The sequence below is a fragment of the Protomyctophum parallelum genome (genome assembly GCF_964188405.1).
Source record: "Protomyctophum parallelum genome assembly, chromosome: 1".
Lineage (NCBI taxonomy): Eukaryota > Metazoa > Chordata > Actinopteri > Myctophiformes > Myctophidae > Protomyctophum > Protomyctophum parallelum.
The window spans coordinates 10062605-10071130 of NC_139697.1; positions in this window are offsets into that span (position 1 = coordinate 10062605).

An 8526-nucleotide genomic window follows, 5' to 3' on the forward strand; every position below is an offset into this window, starting at 1 on the left:
CAGGTTCTAACTATTCAAACTGTTTTTTGTTAACTGGTTATTTTGTGAATTAATATTCACCCAGTTGAGTGCTGCCTTTTCACACTTCCTGTCTCATAGTAAGAGAGGTTGGAATCATGGAGAGTTTATGAAATTCTTGGACTGTACATTTACTCTCGTAACCTGAAATGTGTAAACTTCAAAATCACTTTTATATGGAGAATACGATTATTTGTGCTACCTGGTCAATGAAGTAGGCTATAGGGTTTGAGTGGTTAAAATGACAATTATTTGTCATGTATTAGTCTAACCTTTTGAAATATTGTTTTAATGATGTGCGAATAATTGTTCCCGGGCAATAACTTATAGGGTTTAAGTGGCCAATATGCCAATTATTTGTGAAATAATTTCGAATTTACTATTTTATGTGGAGTAAATCCTTTGCTTTATGAATGAAACTTGGACAGGAAATCCTGGCCTGCTTGGTTTCATTTACTTTCAATACTGTATGACAAAACGGTATTGAAACAAAAACATATATGTCACTTCTACAAACTTTCCTCATCACCTAATCTGATTAATTCCTTCACATTTCTCAAACCAGTCGTCTCATACCAAATGCCACATGGCTGCTATAGTCGCATGCTGTAATGTGACCTTGTACACAGGAAACTTTAGTGTTCATTCCATACTTCTGTTAGTTAGGTTTGAAGTGCAAGTTCTGTGCAATGAATAGGATTCATCATCATAGCAAGCATTGTAGTGTGGAAGAAGGATATCAAATAGAATTATGGTGGATCTGCTGAGGCAATGTGGCTGTTTAAAATTAAAAAATTGGTTGATCTTGTCTTAAACTCAGCTAGGCTTGGACGTACAGGTGATCGTGGACTAGTTACTTAAACGGGGTCGATTACAGACAAACAAGAAACCCTGAAGAGAAAATAATGCAATAGGCCACTGGCCACCGTTATTGAAAAGGGCACAGATAACTTTTCATTCATACTTACAATTGTATTTTAATAAAATGTATACAGAAATGTATAAAAATTGCATCAATATGAGTAAAAATAATAATCATCTAAAAGTATCATTGATCATAATTATTAATCAAACATATTTACACTCATTCACACAAAATCATCTGAAAGTATCATTGATTTATAATCAAACATAACACTTATAAAACAAAATAATCTGAAAGTATCATTGATTTATAATCAAACATAACACTTATAAAACAAAATCATCTGAAAGTATCATTGATTATAATCAATGAAATGTCAAACATGTTTACAACAAACAAGTTACCATCAATATAAAAAAATAAATCATCTAAAAGTATTATTTTATAAATCTCTAAGTGCATTATCTTAATCAAACATATTTACACTTATAAAACCATTTATGATGGTCATGTTTTGCCATGGGCACCAAGCTGTGGGGTCCAGCACCAAAATATTGTCCTTGGGCTGCTGAGCCTGATGTAGTGGCAAAACTTGGGGTGGGGGGTGGGGCTCCTCATACAGTCTCTGCAGTCTGCAGCATGGCTCTTGTTGGGGAGGAGGGAGCTTGTCTTGGGTAGTGCACTCTGTAGTGGAGGTCCTCTCCGGTTGTACATCACCACAGCGACTATAGGGGAAACACATGCACAGTGAGAGTTAAGCAAGGTCCACACCAAAACTATAACAAAGACAATAGTGAACAATATACAGTGTTAAGAGAAAGGAAGAGCAACAGACAGACAGACGGATGTAAATCACATGACTCTAACCAACTCATAATTACAATCTGAGGATGGAGGAGAACCCCCCCTCCCCTTTCATCACTTGGGTTCAATACCCATTGTCTCAATGGGTGAATAAAGGTTAGATACAAAATAACTGTTGTTTGTGCTGTTAGGCAGATAGATATATACCTGTACATCCAAAAGCGTTACTTTCCAGTAACCTCCTCCATGACTTCCATCTGAATCTTCATGGGGCCAGTCAGGATGAGGCGGTTTATGGCTTTGTAGTCCATTTCCAGAACGCTCTGGTTGTTGATGGAAGCTACAAGCTGACACACCTGGGACAGATACAGAGGGAGAGGAGGAGGTGTGTGGGAGAGAGATTGAGAGAAACATGAAATTACTTCAAATCAAATCACTTTAGTTTTCACTATTATTCTGAGAATGATACTGCTGATTTTGTTTTTTTACTTGCTTCAGTCTCGTTCTACCCGAGAGAGAAGTCATTTGAAAGTCCTACAGTACTAGGCTAATGCGGCAACAAAGTATAGGATCATTTTGGGATAATGGATAGCCTACATTATTACATTACATTATAATATTCAACACCATTTTCCATGATTCCTACCTTCATCCCAGCAACAGCAGCAGGTCCATGGGGCTCCACACCCTGGACGTGACACGGTCCAGTCCCTCGCACGACAAACCCCCAGCCCAACCCGTCGCTCTCCATCTGTGAAAAGACAACACACAACAAAGGTATTAAAGCCAGCAGTAGTAGAAAGTGTGTATGTGTGTGTGTGTGTGTGTGTGTGTGTGTGTGTGTGTGTGTGTGTGTGTGTGTGTGTGTGTGTGTGTGTGTGTGTGTGTGTGTGCGTGCATGCGTGCACACACGTGGAGGGGGTTGTTCATCAAGCACTCTTGAGCAGTGCTTGATGAATTGTGTGTTCAGAGTTGCAAGTGAATTATTGTGGGTACTTACTCTTAGCATTTTCTTCCTGTAGTTTCCTGCTGGTTGCTGTAGTTCCCCTGGAGTTACGGTTTTCTTCAGGACTGCAAATTGAAATGAAATGACTGTCAGACAACTTTATTTTGTTATGATTTATCTCTTTTACAGGATTGCAGTGATCAAACTCACGATACAGTAGATTGCATAATAGACCAACCAGTATTTGACTTTTTTGATGACACTTACTTTTGGCAAAATATGCAGCCACTTCAACTATGTACTACAATTGTCGTTCCTACTTTGGGCATGGCATTGCCATTATTATAGGTGAAATCTTTGGCTAAATAAAAATATAGCGTTTCTTTTTTACATGTTGCCTCAAATTGGTTTCATTCTGAATTTCTAACCCAAAAAAAAAAAAATCAAATTGCAAAATTGAGAGATGAATTACCGGTACACACATTCTATGCAGTAGAGTAGTAGACCAACATTATTATAACAAATTCTATTGATTTACTATTCTATTATGAATTATGTCATACAGTACATTGGGATGAGAAATGGGCTCTAATGTGCAAGTTTTCCTTACCTGATTTGGGGTTGGTGAGCACGGTGAAGGAGGTGGTGTTGTGGAGTGTGGGTCCCCTCCTGTTGGACTGCGTTTGATTTGAGGAGGTGTTTGGGTAGGCTGTTCCTCTGCAGTACGTGCCATACATTCGCTTGAGCATGGCAATGGTGTTGGGGAGGAGGCGAGAGCTGCAGGTCTTGTGTGGTGCAGGTCCTCTCCTGGTGTACAGCAGTGTCCTATTGTTCATCCCTCCTTCCTTAACGCATACTGACTTCACCACAGCGACTATAGGGGAAAAACACAGTCACACAGAGTGTTAGTGAGTGTGTGAGCAAATTCCACACCGCAACTAACAAAATGTAGTACAGACAGAAGGATGCAAATTACATGATAACCAATCTAAAATCTCACAATGGGTTGCCATGGAACAGGTCGAGCTTGCTATTTTCAAAGAATCTTGGAAAATGTGGAATATTTTTGTATATTAACAAGTTAACAACACATATATATATGATTGGCTGCGACTTTGATTGATTGATGGAAATATTGCAGAATTACAGTAGCCTACATTTCAAGCACAACTCAATACAACGACTGTTAACTGTGATCGAGTGGACGACCCAATAAAGCATTACACTTGTTTACAAGATGGTCCACCTTGTTCAATTAATCAAAAGACTGATCATTGTCAGTTGAGTTGAGGAAAGGAGGACGCTGTTTTTCCTTTATTTTCTGACGATGGGTTCTTAGATTGGACTTTCTGGCATTAAAATCGGTTAACTTTCTGTGTCCTGCAGCAACGCGAACAGTTTCTCAATCAAATCATCATCACATTTTGTGTGCAGTTAGCAGCTAACTGCTTACTTTCACTGAAGCAAATTACAAAAAACAACATTTATATCATTCAACGTGTATGATGCCAACGAGTGTAACGTGCACTGCCAACGACAAAAAGAAAATCCGTTTAACTAGTGTCACACCGTCACACGGTCACTACTAGTATACTAGCCTGCATCATTCATTACCGAATGCAGATGTACAAATAACATGAATTCCGTAACGGAATTCATGTTATTTATACATCTACATACAATTCAAAATAACGGTAGTGGGTCGCACACACCAGAACAGGACAAACGTTTCGAGGCTCGATAGCCGAAACGCCGAAAACTATACCGTTAGTTTTTAACGGGTAGCGCACCTACAATCAGAGCGTGGTGGACACATGAAGAGTATTATACAATTCAACGTCACTTACTTTCAGGCCGTTCACAGCCAGGCCTCAAGCCAAGTTGCTTTGCTAGATCCAGAAGGTCCATCTCATCGGCAGGTGGATGTGGAACTCGTTCCGTCTTTAACGCCTGCTCGGGGGGTGATGAGGAGAGGAGGTAGATGGAACTGATGGATGTCCAGATTAGATAACGGAAATAGGCCTTCAGACAGTTCAAGATCAAGTAGGCCCGAGTTCAGGCTACTTGCCAGTCAAAATGTGCAGGTAACGACGACGTTCGTTGACTCAATGATTTCTCTTCTCTCAATATCAACGCTCTGAAAAAGTTGCGTCTCGTCAGGTTTAAATATCGGCGGACTCTACCGGCCTGGAATTGTGATTGGCTGAGACAACGTTTCGATCCCATCTCGCGTGACGTGCGGCCTCGAATTGTGATTGGCGTGTCGACCATGGTGACAGGGGCGAGGTTACGATTTCACACAACCGTAGGCTATCTACCAAGGACAAGTTGGTAGGCATTTCCAGGAATGTTTGACATTTCTTAATATTAGTATTATTTATTTATTTTCATAACATTTTTTAAAATAGTTTTAATAATAAATAATGCCGCGACGACACCAAATTTGGGTAGTGACCTGCGAGGAGAGGGTAGTTGACCCAGTTGACCAATGATAATGCCTCAGCGGGCAGCGGACCAATAGGAACAGGGCGCTTGGCAGGCAGTGACCAATTGGAACAGGGCGCAAACAGGAAAGTTGAGGAAACAGGTGTTCGAATCGAGTGCGTAGATACTAGATAGATGAGAATTTGGTATCAGACAAACAACAACAGCTCCGCCACAGACACGTCGACATCGTCGCTTGTCATCCCTATTGTTATTTCTTCATAACCCGTCGTCTTAACTTGTGATTTGTGCTGTTTATAGGCCTACACCTTTTTGTAGTCTTTTAGATTCCATTGATCTTCTTCCATCATCTTCTTCAGGTTCGCCGACTGGGGTAAGTTTGGTTTTATTTTTCAAAACGCTCTGTGTTTGTACTTTGTAGAGTTAATTTACACCTCCTCTTGTGTCTGTCTACAACAGTTGTGGTTGTGGTCTGTGGACAATATAACATTTCAACCGTTATTAATAGCTAATAGAGCAGATAGCTATAGCCTAGTTGTTTTCATTTTGACTTAATGATGGAAATCACGGAATTGTCTTTAACCCTCAAGTCATCCGGTCGCTTGTCAAAAAGGACAGATCTAAGCTTTGTAGAACTGTTTTGAGGTTATTTTGTGCGAGTTTTGTTTACTTTTCCTCCTTCCTGCACCACCTTAAAGACTACGGAGGTCTGCAACGTGGCTACCTCTGCTGTGTCTGCGTCTCCTTCACCTCCTAGCTGTGCCTTGGATTGGCTCGCACAGAGTCAGTGCAGTCAGTGTGCACCACCATCCCTGACTTTGTGGCTGACTTTGACTGGGACGCCTTCCTTGATCCAGCCTTGAGCGAGGAGCAGAGCCAAGATAGTGGGGAGCTCCTGCCCACAGAGGAGGATCAGATGGTGGACTTTGACTGGAAGTCCATCCTCGATTCTCTCTTCCCCGGGGAGCAGGATCTGGACAGTGGGAAGCTGCCGAGTAACAAACTTGTTATAGAAATCAGGTCGGTTTTGTTTATTTCTGTATTATTATTTTCCAATACCACATGCATTCTTGTTTGCTTTTGTCTGTATAACATTTGACATGAAATGCTGTACTGTATATTGTTGCTGTTGAGCAGAAACCTTGTGTCTCCATATTTTAACATTATCCATTCCACAGGGTCACATCACATCGTGCCGAGTTGCGACGCATTGTGACCTGATGTCTTGCAGCAGTGTAATGAAATCGTTTATTTGTACAGGTACAGCAGTCTGTGCGGCCTGGACAATTGAAAGGCTACGACATAATAGCACCAGGCGAGCTCTCCTAATTGGCTGCCTGATCCTGATTTGTTTCAGATTCCAGCTGCTGCACAAGACGCTGTATCTCACAGTTGCCATCTTGGATTGTTTTCTGTAAGGGTAACTTATAAATATGTTTGCCATCTGATCTGCTCTGGTGTTTTGTTTGTAATAAGTTGTTGTGATGTGTTACAGGTTCAGCCAGTTTCACGAAAGCAGCTCGAGCTTGTTGGTGTCACTGCCATACTGCTGGCCTCAGAGTACGAGGAGACAAGGTCGGGAAGAGACACCCCAAAGGTCCAGGACTTTGCCACCATCACAGACAACCCTTCACACCTGCTCCAATTAGACAGATGGAAAAGGTGTTGCTGAAGTTCCTCAACTTTGAGCTAGGGCGCCTGCTGCTGTTGCACATCCTCAGGAGAGCTTCCAAGGCTGCAAGCGTGAATCTCTGTTCATAGTTCACTAACATAGAAGGTGTAGTGATCAAGGTGTAGTGATCATGCTGAACCCTCTGCACTAAAGACTTTGTTTACACTGCAGGCAAATCTGATTTGTTTCTCAAATCTGGTCTTTAGAACTGAATGTTTTGTACTCAGATATTGACAAATATACAGTAGTAGATCTACAACTCATGTCAGATCTCTAAACACAATGTAACATGTTGTGAGCTTGTAGATTAGCTATTTTTGGAGACCGCCCACAGTCAGTATCGGAGACACTGAGACACAAATTTAGCAATCAGATTTTATTTGGAATCATTTCAATCCACCTAGGAATATGGTGAATATCTGATTTGCTATTTAGAATTTTATTTTCAAGCAGGTTTTCAATTGTGTTATTGCTTGTTCTAGTTGACTATGAAGATACTCATCATGCTGTCCAACTATCTGATGGAGAGATGACACTCCTTGACTACGACACGGTTCACTACCAGCCCTGTGAGATTGCCGCTGCTTCATTGTGCCTCTCTCAGCTGCTGGATGGCCTGTCATCAGTGAGTTGAATATAGAATCAATGGGGGGACATGGATATGTTAGATATGTTGGCTAGACATTTTGTTCTAGTTGTTTTCTCTTCGTGTGTTGCAGACTCCTACAGAGCAGGACTACACCACATATGATGGGGCTCACCTAATGCCAATCATGCAGCACATCACTAAAATGTAGTAGTAGTCAATGAGGGGAAAATGGAGTTCCAGGTGAGTTGGCAAATGAAGGCATTTGGAAGTCGGAGTAAGATGTTTAAATAAGTCCTAATGCAAGTGTTCCCTCTAGGTCGTCAAGAGCAAATACCCAGGGAACATGCTGATGAACATTGCCCTCCTTCCTGAGTTTTAGTCACCTGAAGCCACCAGAAGCCATTCTCATTGGCACACCAGGTTCAATCATCCCCCATAACAAGCATCACCTTCTCTGGCCAGGACATCCCACTTCTTCCACCTCAAGAACATAGCCAAACTCCGTCCCACCCGCACTCTGCCTGATGTTGAAAACCTAGTCCACGCCTTTGTCTCCTCTAGGTTGGACTACTGTAACGCACTTCCCATCGGGATCCCTAGCAAGAGCCTTCAAAGGCTCCAATGCATCCAGATTCCAGAACAGCGCTGCTAGGATCCTGATGAGAGTGCGTAAATACACCCATTCTCCGCTCACTCCACTGGCTAATTCAAGATATCCCTGCTAACCTATCAGTGCATCCAGGTCAATGCTCCTTCCTACCTCAAGGAATTAGTCTAGGACTTAATCAACTTGCAACCTCCGCTCTTCAAACACTAACCTCCTCAAACCCACCAAGACCAACCAGACTTTCCTTTTTAACAAAGCATTTTTATAGCTATGCCCTAAATGTTTTAATGTTTTGTTCCCGTTTCTTAGATGTTTGTAATGGTGTGATGTTTCTGGGGGGTTTTGCATTTGCTCATTGTAGCACTTTGAGATTCTCACGAATGTAAAGCGCGTTAAAAGATTATCCATTATTATTATTATTATTACCTGTGAATAACTATCAGCCATATTACACATAGTACACACTTCATAATGTGGTCTCATTTGTAAATATCATGTAGGTTCATTGTACATTGTTCATTTTCATATTCATTAAATCTATTTTGTGTGATTAACAGTGTGTTTATAATATATAATATTA